This window comes from Triticum urartu, chromosome 1A (genome assembly GCF_056163025.1).
Source record: "Triticum urartu cultivar PI428250 chromosome 1A, HENAU_Tu73, whole genome shotgun sequence".
In the NCBI taxonomy this organism is placed as follows: Eukaryota; Viridiplantae; Streptophyta; class Magnoliopsida; order Poales; family Poaceae; genus Triticum; species Triticum urartu.
This window is the reverse complement of record NC_141873.1, coordinates 87,638,206-87,651,078: the sequence shown is the minus strand read 5'-3', so window position 1 is coordinate 87,651,078 and position 12,873 is coordinate 87,638,206. Positions and strand designations below refer to the sequence as shown.

General features: G+C 45.4%; 1 pseudogene across 1 annotated transcript; it reads left to right on the top strand.

Annotated features, from left to right (window-relative positions):
• The first annotated feature begins 222 nt into the window (after positions 1 to 222).
• On the top strand, positions 223 to 11,221 carry LOC125510169 (GDSL esterase/lipase At1g28600-like; annotated as a pseudogene). Its single transcript, XR_015603563.1, has 5 exons — positions 223 to 541; positions 4,998 to 5,216; positions 10,249 to 10,397; positions 10,517 to 10,784; positions 10,870 to 11,221. The product of XR_015603563.1 is annotated as a GDSL esterase/lipase At1g28600-like (transcript).
• The last annotated feature ends 1,652 nt before the right edge of the window (positions 11,222 to 12,873 follow it).

Sequence of the window (12,873 nt, the reverse complement as noted above, 5' to 3'; positions counted from 1 at the left end):
AGTCGCGTTCAACAAGATGCAACCAAAACGAGTCTTGCCAAGCGCCTGGTGTGGCCGGTGGAGATAGTGGAGTTCCGTTTGAGAGGCCTTCAATCCCCGGACGGTTTCTCCATCTCCATCCTTTAAAATCCTTTGAAAACGCAAACACGCACGTGCGGCTGCTTCTAGATCCTTAAAGTAAAGCGAATGATGTCCATTAATCAATTCCCTGTCGCTGCCGACGTACATTGCCTACAAAACGAACCACAGCTCCACACAAGTCGTACTAGCAACCGAAGGATAGCACACACGCACGCACAGGAGATACGATGGGGCCATTTTCGCGGTTCCTCGTGGCGGTGGCGCTTCTCCCCGTCATCGGCGCCGCCGGCGGCGACCGCCGGCATCTTCAGCTTCGGCGACTCGCTCACCGACACCGAGAACTCGCTACGTCTCGCAGCCACCCGCGCGGGGCCGTCCAGCCGGCCGCCCTACGGCGAGACCTTCTTCCGGCGCCCCACTGGCCGGGCGTCCGACGGCCGCCTCGTCGTGGACTTCATCGGTGACCACCAGCTAAACCAACAGTTTCAGTATGGTAGTGCATTGATACGCTTGTAGATCATTGACTCACGTGAGACGTTGATCTTGGTACCAGGGCCGGGCCCACAAATTTCAGGGGCCCTAAATTTTTAAATAAGCTTAGTATGTATTTCTGAAAAAAACTACTCCTGCAAAATGGGCCTCTCATGGCGTTGGGCCGATCCAGCGCGTCCGCAGATCTCCTGATCAATCGATCGGAAACAGGATCGTAGGTGCCCTAAAAAATAGAAAACGGGATCATCCGGAGTAATCGGATCGACCTCAAAAGGCAAAATCACAAAGGATCTGTCTAGGTCTCAGTCGACTTCGACTAACGTCATCTCTAAACTAATCGCACGTTAATTTCCGTTCGCTTGGCTGGAGTTCGCATTCCCTGTTGGCCTTCGTCGGCATGTATTGCCTTACCACGTGGGCTGTTGTTGGGCTGTATTGTTTTCTCCTTTTTATTATTTGTGATTTTTACTGGATCGCTAGAACATTGTTCCATTAGGTGTATTGCTATACAGCATGATGTAGTTCGTATTGTTTTTACGCTAGCGTTGCTAATGCTCTGTTCCTTCTTTTCTTTTCATCTTGTTATTTTTCCTTTATTTATCATTTAAAAAATATTATTTATATTTTTAAATGATAAAGAAATCTTTAATGTAACAAAGAAAATAAATAGAAAAACAAACAAAATGAAAAGAAGAAGACAATTTAGTTGCCCGTGATCGACAGATAAGCAACTATATGTGTCCGACTAATGTGCACATATCTATCATTTTTGTTCTCTTTTTTTGCGTGTTGTCTAGCTTTCTGTTCTGTTTCCTAGGTTTTCTGATTTAATTTTTCCTGTTATTTGTTCAATGCTTTTATTATATTTCATTTTTAGTTACATGTTCACCAAAAAAAGGAAGCACATTTTTGCATTCGTCGTTATACTTCAGAAAAAGTGTTTGTACATTTCAAAAACGTCCATAGTATATTGAGAAAATAGTTGTGTAATTATAAAAATATTTAAAAAGATTTAAAAATATTTACCATATATTTTAAAATATTCAATGTGTATTTGAAAAGATAATGAAGGTGTAGGGAGCGGCTAGTTGCTGGTACTTGTATCCCTTATTATGGGTCATGTTACACCATGTAGTTACTGTTGAGATATGGCGTGCAATAGTTTTTTCATAAAAAAATGGCAGAACGCCACTAAGTTGCAATCGTGTTGAAAAAATGCAGTTGTAGCCAGGATCCACACTTGAAGTTGCATTCCTACTGTCTGACATGCAATTGGCCCGCCCCCTCTCTCGCTGCCCCCTCTGACAAAACAAATGTCCAGTTGCAACCAATGTTGGAGGACATGCAATTGCGGTCCGGTGCGGCCCTTGCAGTTGCGGGGTTGTTGTCGGGCTTGCAACTGGCATGCCCCATCGTCAGAACAAAAAAGTCCAGTCACGGTCGGGTTACAAGACATGTAGCTGTGCTCGGGTGCGACACTTGCAGTTGCATGCCTAGCGTCAGACATGCAACTGGCCCGCCCCCTCTCCCGCCGCCCACACTGACAAAACAAAGGTCCAGCTGCAACCATGTTGGGGGACATGCAGTTGTGGTCCGATGCGGCGCTTGTAGTTGTGGGGCCGTTGTCGGGCTTGCAACTGGCCCGCTCCCTCCAGCGGCGCCCCCTCCGACAGAATAAAAAAGTTTAGTTTGTGGTCGGGTTACAAGACATGCAGTTGCAGTTGGGTGCGACACTTGCAGTTGCATTCCTAGTGTCGGACATGCAACTAACCCGTCCCCTCTCCCGCCGCCGCCTTCGGCAAGACAAAGGTCCAGTTGTAACCATGTTGGGGGACAAGCAGTTGCGGTCGGGTGTGGCGCTCGCAGTTGGGGGGATGTTGTCGGGCTTGCAACTGGCCCGCCCCCTCTACCGACACCCCCTTCGACAGAACAAGAAAGTTCAGTGGCGGTAGGGCTAGAAGACATGTAGTTGCGGTCGGGTGCGACACTTGCAGTTGCATGCCTAGTGTCGGACATGCAATTGGCCCGCCCCCTCTCCCGCCGCCCCCTCCGAGAAAATAAAGGCCCAGTTGCAACCATGTTGGGGAAATTGTAGTTGCAGCCGGGTGCGGCGGTTGCAGTTGCGGGGCTGTTGTCGGGCGTGCAACTGGCCCGGCCCCTCTAGCGGCGCCCCCTCCGACAGAACAAAAAAAATCCAGTGTTGGTCGGGTTACAAGACATGTAGTCACGGTCGGGTGCGACACTTGCTGTTGCATTCCTAGTGTCAGACATGCAACTAGCCCTCCTCCTTCGACAAAATAAAGGTTCAGTTGCAACCATGTTGGGGGACATGCAATTGCGGTCAAGCGCGACACTTGCAGTTGCATGCCTAGTCTCAGATATGCAACTGCCCCTCTCCCGCCGCTCATCTAAAACAAATGTTAGTTGCAGTCATTTGAGTAGACATGCAATTGCACTCGAAGATGACACTTGCAGTTGCATGCCTAGTGTTAGACATGCAACTGCCTGTCTCTCTAGCCGTCCTTCGATAAAACAAAGTTAGTTGCAGTTGAGGGTAACACTTGCAATTACATGCCTAGTATCAGACAAACAACTTCACCATCTCTCTATACAAAAGAAACAAAAAGTTGATTATGCGCCCGTCAGGTGTGTGTTGTAATACTTACAAATGCACATAAGTTGGGGCATATACAGTTGGTCAATGACTAATAATTATAAAAGTAGAAAAAAACTAAGTTAAAAAAAGACAACTAGGCTTAGACAAAATAGTCATCTTTGCTCTATGTACCAATTTTTTTTCAAGTTGATGGAGACAAACATGCGCAGGGGTTGATATCACCCTCCCCCGTCCTGACGAGTTTGACAATCGGCGGCCCATTAGTTATGGAAAGAACACCACTTATTGAAAGGAAGAGAGGAAAAATGAGGAGCAAGACAACGATGCAGGGCGAATTGAACTAGCCCCTCCTTCTCACTTGTTTCAAAAAGCATGAAATAAAAACCCATCCTGAGAAAGAGAAAAGCCAACACGACAAAGCATTAACTAGGCCGTAAACAAAACACATCCGTCAACAATACACGAACCCGACAACCGGAATCCACATCTGCCAAATCGACTGAGTTTTAGCTAATTCTCTTTCCACCGAGGAAATGTCAAAAAAATTCAAACTAGTTTGGTAAAAAAGAAAAAAAGAAAAAACAAATTAAAGTAAAAATAAAATGAGAAGAAAACAAAAAACGAAACAAAAATAAAAATAGTTTGTCTAACAAAAAAGAGAAAAATAGTTTTTCTAACAAAATAGAGAAAAATAGTTTTGTATCAAGTTTTTTTAGGGGTAAGTATCAAGTTAAATGTATATTTGGGGAAAATGAATCATTGAAGAGCACTAACAGAAAGAATGGACAATGAGAGTATGGATGGTCAGCCCTGTTTTTCCTTTTTCTGATTTGAATGGATCCAGCACAAAAGGAATGTATTTGTGGAAGAATGAGGAAAGCCGCCGTAGTAGTGTCTTCCTACTGCTGCAGGCAAAATTATCACTGGAAAAAACAATATGGAAAAAGCCCAGCTGACAACGGCCGTCCCATCACGCAGCCCAGCCCCAACAACAAACAAAGAATAAATAAACGGGCCGCCAAACCAGCTAGTCTGAAAAGAAAGCACGCGCGGGTGATTTTCATGTACGCTTGCGCGAATCGTATAGCATCTGGATCGAACAGCTGGTCAGTGGACTAAGACTTCGCGACTACGTCGCTATAGCCTACAGGAAGCGGAATCGTCGCGTCGCCGGTGACGCTCCTCAGGCCACCGCTGGATTGAAAATGGGATCATCGGATCGATTAGTGACCGTGACAGTTCCAACAAGAAGAGGAGATCACGATCTGCTCATTCCCAACACATTTCTCCTCAAGTTTCAATGATAGACAAAATCCTCTTTCTATAATCCCCGGGTTAATCTATTTTTCTTCAGTCAATTTGACTCCGTAGTCTTCTTATAACCCTATTCTCCGTAAACTTGAAGGAAAAAGGGTTAACCCGGGGATTTCCTAGCAGCAGAGTGGTCCAAGGGCAAAGTCAGCAAGGGGATCGCATACCTAACTCAATCCTTCAGGTTATTTTGTTTCAATTTAATGCCATAATTCATGTGTTGTTTGTGTGCTAAGATTTCATCTAGAAAAGTAGTTACACTTTGTTTTTGAAGATTGCTTACCGCCCCTGCTGCGCAGTAGAAAAGTAATTTGAGCTGAAAACAAGTTTTTCAATGAATAAGTGTGATTCTTGATATATTATATTTCTATGTAACACATTATAGCCTATATATTACTATTATAGGTCTATTTTTCTAGTGCGGTAGGCCTTGTTTTAGAGTTTGGCACAGGGCCCCATATTTTGTCGGCCTGGCCCTGCTTGGTACGTGGAGCAGCTGAGGCGCTGGGGGTACCTCACCCGCCGCCGTACCTTGCCGGCAAGAGCGCGGAGGATTTTCGGCGCGGCGTGAACTTCGCCGTCGGCGGAGCGACGACGCTTGGCCCGGATTTCTTAAAGAGCAGAGGGCTTGAGCCGTTCGTGCCCGTCTCTTTCACAAACCAAGCCACCTGGTTCAAGAACGTTTCGCAGCTTCTTGGCTCGGTTCACTCTGACTGTGGCCTCACCGACGGCGGTGGTTGAGCCAAGGGGAGAGGGCTATGGGCAGGTGACTGTGGCTCCTTCCTCTCCTCCGACGGCCTCTGTGGCCGCCCAGCCCGTGACGCCTTCCTGCCGGAGGGCCGAGACGGGCAGGGAGTACGGGCAGGCGGCTCACGTACTCCTCTCCCCCGGTGCGCCTGAGTCCCACGGCGTTGGGTCGAGGTCAACGTCGGCGGGGCTTCTGAGTTCTCCTTCGCTGATCACAGCAGCTCCTGTGGAGCCTTCGATGGGTGCAGCTCCACACTATGGTCGAGGTGAGGTTGGAGGCCTTACTTTGGGCGGGCCCACTCGGGAGGAGGTGATCGCGTTTGGAGGAATTTCGGATCCAGTTTCTGAGGGGCGGCGGATGAGTTGCCGGCTCCAGGACCGTCCGGAGGTTGACGACATGCAGCAGAGGTGCGCCATGCGGGCGGCCAAACTTCGTGATATTGAGGTTACCACTAGTATGTCGGTCAACACTAACTAATTCAATTTTGCATTTTTCTGATAATGAGACTATTAATAATGCAAATCAATTAGGTGTTTCACTAGGTAGTAATGCTAGTGAAATCTCTAATTCTGTGAATGACTTACTCGATTTCGAAGCGGAATGCGCTTTAAAAATGATTCGAAACTTAGCAGTCAAACCCACGAATGACTCAGATGTAGAGGCATTGGGAGTTAGGGTGCTGGATACCTTTTGTGCGGACCTTACACTACCCTTTCCCAAGTCAGAGGAAGAGGATGACGCCATCGAGGGTGAAGTAGTTAGATCCACAGAGCCCGGTTGTGAGGACCGGGTGGAGGATCAGAACAAACCTAAACGAAAGTGGAAGCGAAAAATTTATCCGGCATCGGCGGTGCGCAGGAGTGCTAGGATATGTACTTCTAAAAAATTCCATGAAGAAATATGAGAGGAATCTTTTGGAATAGCAGATGTCTGAAAGACTTGGCTAAAAGAAGGTTTCTTGCGGATGCGTCGATTGAGCATAGATTGAATTTTATTGCTCTTTCGGAAACTGGTAGAGATAATTTTGCGCCCCGGTTCCTCTATACTTTATCGGGCGGTGTCGATTTTGATTGGCACTTCCTGCCTTCGCGAGGAAGATCGGGAGGGATCTTACTTGGAGTGAGATGTGATTCGTTGGAAGTCCGAAGCGTAGTGATGGGTGACTTCGCGGTTAAGTTTCGGGTTAGGTCCAAAGATGATGGGTTTAATTGGACTCTGGTGGCGGTGTATGGTGCAGCGCAGCCCGAGTTTAAACCGGAGTTTCTGGTGGATCTTGTCCGAATTTGCGGCTCCGAGCAGCTCACGATTTTAGTTGGGGTGACTTCAATATCATTAGAAGGAGAGAGAAAAAGAATAATGACAATTTCGACGGCAGATGGTCGTTTATGTTCAATATCATTATTGAAAGCCTGGATCTGAGAGAGAGATATAGCTTTCTGGTAGAAAATTTACTTGGGCTAATAATTTGCCAAACCCGACGTTTGAGAAGCTGGATCGATTCCTAGCGAGCGTCGAGTGGGAACAGAAATTCTCTTTGGTAATGATCCAGGCTCTCTCGCGCGGAATTTCTGATCACACACCGTTGTTCGTGGACTCGGGTGAGCCAAACCACGTAGGAAACACAAATTGCTTTTCATTCGAGCTGGCATGATTTGAGCGTGAAGACTTCTTGGATCTGATAGCCAGGGAATGGGCTAAGGATGCAGGAGGTAGGACTTCTGTTGAGCGCTGGCAGAATAAGATTAGGCATTTGAGAAGTTTCTTACATGGGTGGGCTAAGCACCTTAGTGGGATTTATAAGGTTGAAAAGGAAAGGCTTCTTTCACTTATTCAGTCCCTAGATTTAAAAGCCGAATCCACGATGTTGCAAGCCACAGAGCTTCATGCTAAACTTGAAACGGAGATGAGGTTTAAAGAGCTTCTCCCCGAGGAAGAATTAAAGTGGGTGTTGTGGGCTAAGGTCCGCAAGGTTTTCCAGGGGAACGCGGACACTCAATTCTTTCACTTGATTGTTAATGGCAAACACAGAAAGAAGAGAATCTTCCAGCTTGAACAAGATGAAGGAACTATTTTAGGACAAGATAACCTCAAACTATACATTACCGAGTACTATAAACAGTTGTTTGGACCTCCGGAGGATAGTTCAGGATCCCTGAATGAGTCCAGGGTGGAGGATGTGCCTCAACTCACTGCTGATGAAAATGATATTTTGATTGCCCCGTTCTCGGAGAAAGAGGTGTTTGAAGCTATTGCGTAGATGAAGAACAATAAGGCTCCAGGATCGGATGGATTTCCAGCAGAGTTATATAAAAAGTGTTGGCATATTATTAAGGGGGATTTGTTACCAATGTTCCATGATCTATTCTCTGGACAGCTTCAGTTATTTCATTTAAATTTTGGAACAATAACATTGCTTCCTAAGAAAATGGAAGCTGTGAGAATTGAGCAGTTCAGGCCGATATGCCTCCTCAATGTTAGTTTTGAAAATCTTCACCAAGGTAGGGACTAATAGGTTCACACAGATTGCACATTCTGTGGTGCAGCATTTCCAAACTGCTTTCATGTCGGACAGAAACATCCTAGAAGGGGTGGTGGTCCTTCATGAAACGCTCCACGAAATCCACTCGAAAAAATTAGATGGAGTTGTTTTTAAGGTGGATTTCGAGAAAGCGTACGATAAAGTCAAATGGCCGTTCCTTCAACAGGCCTTGCGTATGAAAGGTTTTGATGAAGCCTGGCGACGCCAGGTAGAATCGTTCACGCAAAAAGGGAGTGTTGGAATTAGAGTGAATGACGACATAGGTCATTACTTCCAGACACATAAGGGCCCGAGACAAGGGGATCCGATGTCTCCTATCCTGTTCAACATTGTAGCTGATATGTTGGCAATTTTGATAGGAAGGGCTAAGGAGGCTGGTCAGGTGGGTGGCTTGATACCTTATCTAGTTGATGGAGGTGTGTCCATCCTTTAGTACGCCGATGATACGATCATCTTTATGGAGCATGACTTGCCCAAAGCGAGAAATATGAAGTTGGTGTTATGCTTATTTGAACAATTGACCGGGTTAAAGGTTAATTTTCACAAAAGCGAATTGTTCTGTTTTGGTAGAGCCAATGACGAACAAGAGGCATGTAGGCAATTGTTTAGGTGTGAATTGGGGACTTTACTTTTTACGTACTTAGGTATACCAATCCACCATCGTAAGCTGACAAATAGAGAATGAAAGTGCATCGAGGACCGATTTGAAAAGAAACTGAGTTGCTGGAAGGGCAAGCTCATGTCATACGGAGGCCGATTAATTTTGATTAACTTGGTTCTCATGAGTATGCCTATGTTTCTTTTGTCGTTCTTCGAAGTCCTAGTTGGAGTTAGGAAAATACTAGACTTCTATCGATCCCGATTTTTCTGGCAGAGCGATGAATTAAAAAGAAAATACAGACTTGCCAAATGGGATATCATCTGTCGACCAAAATGCCAAGGGGGGCAGAATCTTGAGGTCAAGAACAGATGTCTTCTTAGCAAGTGGTTGTGGAAGCTATCGACTGAGACTGATGCCACTTGGGCGCAGATCCTCCGTAGTAAGTATCTTCACTCCAAAACTTTGTCACAGGTGTCAGCAAGGCCGACTGACTCACCTTTTTGGAAAGGGCTTATGAAAGTCAAGTTAACCTTGTTTAATAGTACAAAGTTTATTATTGGCAATGGTGCTAATACACGATTTTGGGAGGATACTTGACTCGGAGAGACCCCCCTTGCCATTCAATACCTGTCTCTGTATCGTATTGTTCAACGACGTGAGGCGTTCGTTGCAACAATACTTCAATCCATCCCCCTTAATATTCAGTTCAGAAGGACGCTAATTGGCAATCTTGGGAAGAATGGCTCCATCTAGTAAGTAGACTGATGGAGGTTCAACTAACTCAACAACCGGATAAATTACGTTGGAAGCTTACTAGGTCTGGAGAGTTTACTGTTGAATCAATGTATGTTGATGTTATCAATACAAGCTCGATTCCTAGGTCCAAACATGTTTGGGCTGTTAAAGTTCCGTTGAAAATCAAAGTGTTTATGTGGTTTGTCCATCAACAAGTAATATTAACCAAGGACAATTTGGCAAAACGTAATTGGACATGATTTACTAGGTGTAGTTTCTGTGATCAGGATGAAACCATCAAACACCTCTTTCTTGATTGCCTGTTAGCAAAAGTCTTATGGCGGACAGTCCATATTGCATTTAACATTACTCCACCGAGTTCTGTCAACACGTTATTTGAAACGTGGCTTAACGGGATTGAGTCCGAAACAGCGAGACATATTTGAGTAGGAGTTTGTGCTTTATTGTGGGCAGTATGGAACTGCAGAAATGATTTGATCTTTAACAGAACAACAACTATTCATTTTTTGTAGGTTATTTTCGGAGCCACTGCGTTGATCCGTATGTGGTCGCTACTCACTTCGACGGAGGCCAGGGAGTGTTTGGTTACTGGATCTACCCGCTGGGAGATGGTAGCACGGGATATGTTCAACCGGTTTGAATGGCGATCATATAATAGGATAGGCAATTAGTTTTCATGTCTCTCTTATGCCAGGCGGTTGTGGCTTTTCATGGCCAGTTTGTTTTTGGCCCTTTTGGCTCTTTGTGAGCTCTCTTTCTTTCGTTTTGAGATTATAAGATTTGTTGAACCTATTTTTCGTTATATTAAGATGGCCGTATGCATGGTTCTGATGCAGAGGTCGGGGAGTCTCCCTTTTTTAAAAAACTTGATTTCTACTAGTACTCTATTTTATTAATATATACAAACTTATTTAATTACACGTGCGCTCTGTCTTTTCTAGCGATTTTTTGAGGAAAAACACGCGGGCTATATCTTTATTATTGTGACATATACACATGGCTGCATGCATGCATGGTGTTGTGTACAGGCTCTCCCTGCAGACTGGTCGATTTAATAATCTTGTCTTTTTCATGATGGGTGCATCGTCACCTTGTACTAACAGACCGTACAAGGATCATGGCGAGCTCGCTCTTCATCGTCGGTGAGATTGGAGTAAACGATTACCTCGTCGCGTTCGCCGGTAACACCACCGTCCGGGAGGCGCGGACCTTCGTGCCGCACATCGTCGGCGCCGTCCGTTCAGTCGTGGCCGTAAGCCAGCACACTCCCGTGACCACTGATATTTTCTTTTCTTTTTTGAAACGGAGGCAAAGATGACCACTGATATACGGAGTATCAGTCAGTCAAAATAAAGTGAATGAAGATATCAGGAGGTGCTCGCCGCCGGAGCGAGGACCGTACTGATTCCGGGGATGATACCGCTCGGCTGCGACCCACATCTGCTCGCCCTCTACCAGAGCGGCGACCACGACCCGGCGTCCGGCTGCATCAAGTCTCTCAACGACCTCGCGGAGCTGCACAACCGCGCGCTGAACGGCATGCTCGGAGAGCTCCGGCGAGCGCACCCGGTGACGACCATCCTCTACGCCGACCTCTACGGCGCCGTCGCCGACCTCATCGCGTCGCCCCGGAAATACGGTACGCATGAATGCGCCAGTAATCATCAGCCACTAGCAGCTAATCATCAGCTTTCTCCTGACCTCGTCTTCTCCGTCGGTCTCAGGGTTCAGGGATGAGCCGCTGGCGGCGTGCTGCGGCGGGAGCGGCGTACAACTTCAACATGACGGCGTTCTGCGGCGCGGCCGGGACGGCGGCGTGCGCCGACCCGCCCGAGTACGTGTCCTGGGACGGAGTGCACTTCACGGAGGCCGCCAACAGGCACACGGCCTGTGCCACGTTGAAGACCAACTCGCATGCTCTGCTCAATTCGTGGACGGCGGAGGCGAGACGAAGGATTGGGTGCGCGGTGCGCCTAAAAGCTTAAGCCTAACTAAGACAGCGACAGGGAGTAGAGCAGTTCCGGCTAAATTAATCCATGCCGCACGTCGGCACGTGGACGTTCTCCTGCTAAGGCATCTAACTACACTTTTTGACTAGGCAGGCTGCTCGTGTTGCCGTGTGCGGTGCATTTGTAAAGGAAAATGTGTTTCAATTAGATGCACACCGTGATTGTTTGAAGGAATTGAAAATTTTAGTGATCATGCTTGAAAAAGTTGTACTCTCTTCGTTCTTTTTTTAGTTCACATATAAAATTTGTCTGAAGTCAAACTTTATAAAGTTTGACCAACTTTATAGAAATAAATACCAACATTCACAATGTGAAACCAATATCATTAAATGTGGCATAAATTTAATTTTCATATATTGTATAACTTAGTATCATAGATGTTAGTATCTTTTTATATAAATATGATCAAACTTTACGAAGTTTGACTTCAGACAATTCTAATATGCAAAGTAAAAAGGACCGAAAGAAGTATCTGCATGCTCACTCACTTTGATTCATTGTATTTGTCATCAGTTTTTTTTACATGGATGTGACATATGAGTCATATATACAAAACTCAGTAAAGAGATGCAGTTGGATTGGAGCAACGATATTGCCGCTAATTCACCTGCACACAAGTTCCTAAAAGTCCGTTGCTAGCCCATTCTAAAAGATGGGACCATGAGCAATGAACATACTTGGGTTGGAGATGATTGACTAAAAATGCAGGTCGTTGAACAACAAAATTTTCATCGTAACATCAAGAAAAGATTCCAACTTCATAAATAACCAAACCAACAAAAACAACATAACACATAAAACTCACCAGATTCGAATAATTGGATCCGCAAGGACACATACCTCTCGGGCTCTATGGCACCGCCACAAAGAACCGGAGTAATTTCTTTTTAAAAAAAAAAAACTCCACAGCTACCTCTAGAAGTTAATGAAGACTGCACCTCTCAACGCCAAGATGGCAACCGTGGGCGAGGGGACAAGAAGATTAACTCCGGCAGCGACTAGGGCTCACTACCATACAGATCTGAATAGCACTAACCCCTCATCATTGACCGTCTAATGACCATTGCGTCAGTGATGAGCACTAGCTAGCACTCATTGGCCATGCGAGACGCGCCAGTGATAACACATTTGGTGCTTGGCTTGATGCTTATCACAAACTGGCCAAACAATGACCAGTCATAGAGTGTGTGTAGCTACGACCAAAATGGGCTAACAATTTTCAGAGTGCAACAGACAACACATGTCAGGAAAAATGCAACACGAATCTCAGAGCAAAAATCAACGACCAAGAAGTTGACAGACTCAAAATCTAGTTGACTGACATATAGCTAAAGTGTTGAATGATAATATAAGGTATTCTCTCTTTTTTCTGAGGAAACATAGGATATTTACTCCAAAATCACACGGTTACAAATCGTTCATGAGAAGTTTAGCTATAAAAGAGGAAGGTTGGTTAAGCCAGCATGCATTGTTATTCCAACTAGGACCATAGTTTGCTAAGCAATGTGCAATCCTATTTTGTTCACGAGATATTTTAACCGGATTAAACACCATATTCTCTAACAAGATTTCGGAAGATATTTTTTTCACGAGATATTTCACGACATAGCATCTAGCCTCTGTTAATAAGATGGCCGCATGCATCATTCTGATGCAGAGGCAGGAGAATATATAATCTCCTTTTAGAAAAAATCTTAAATAATTAGGCTTAATTTCCAT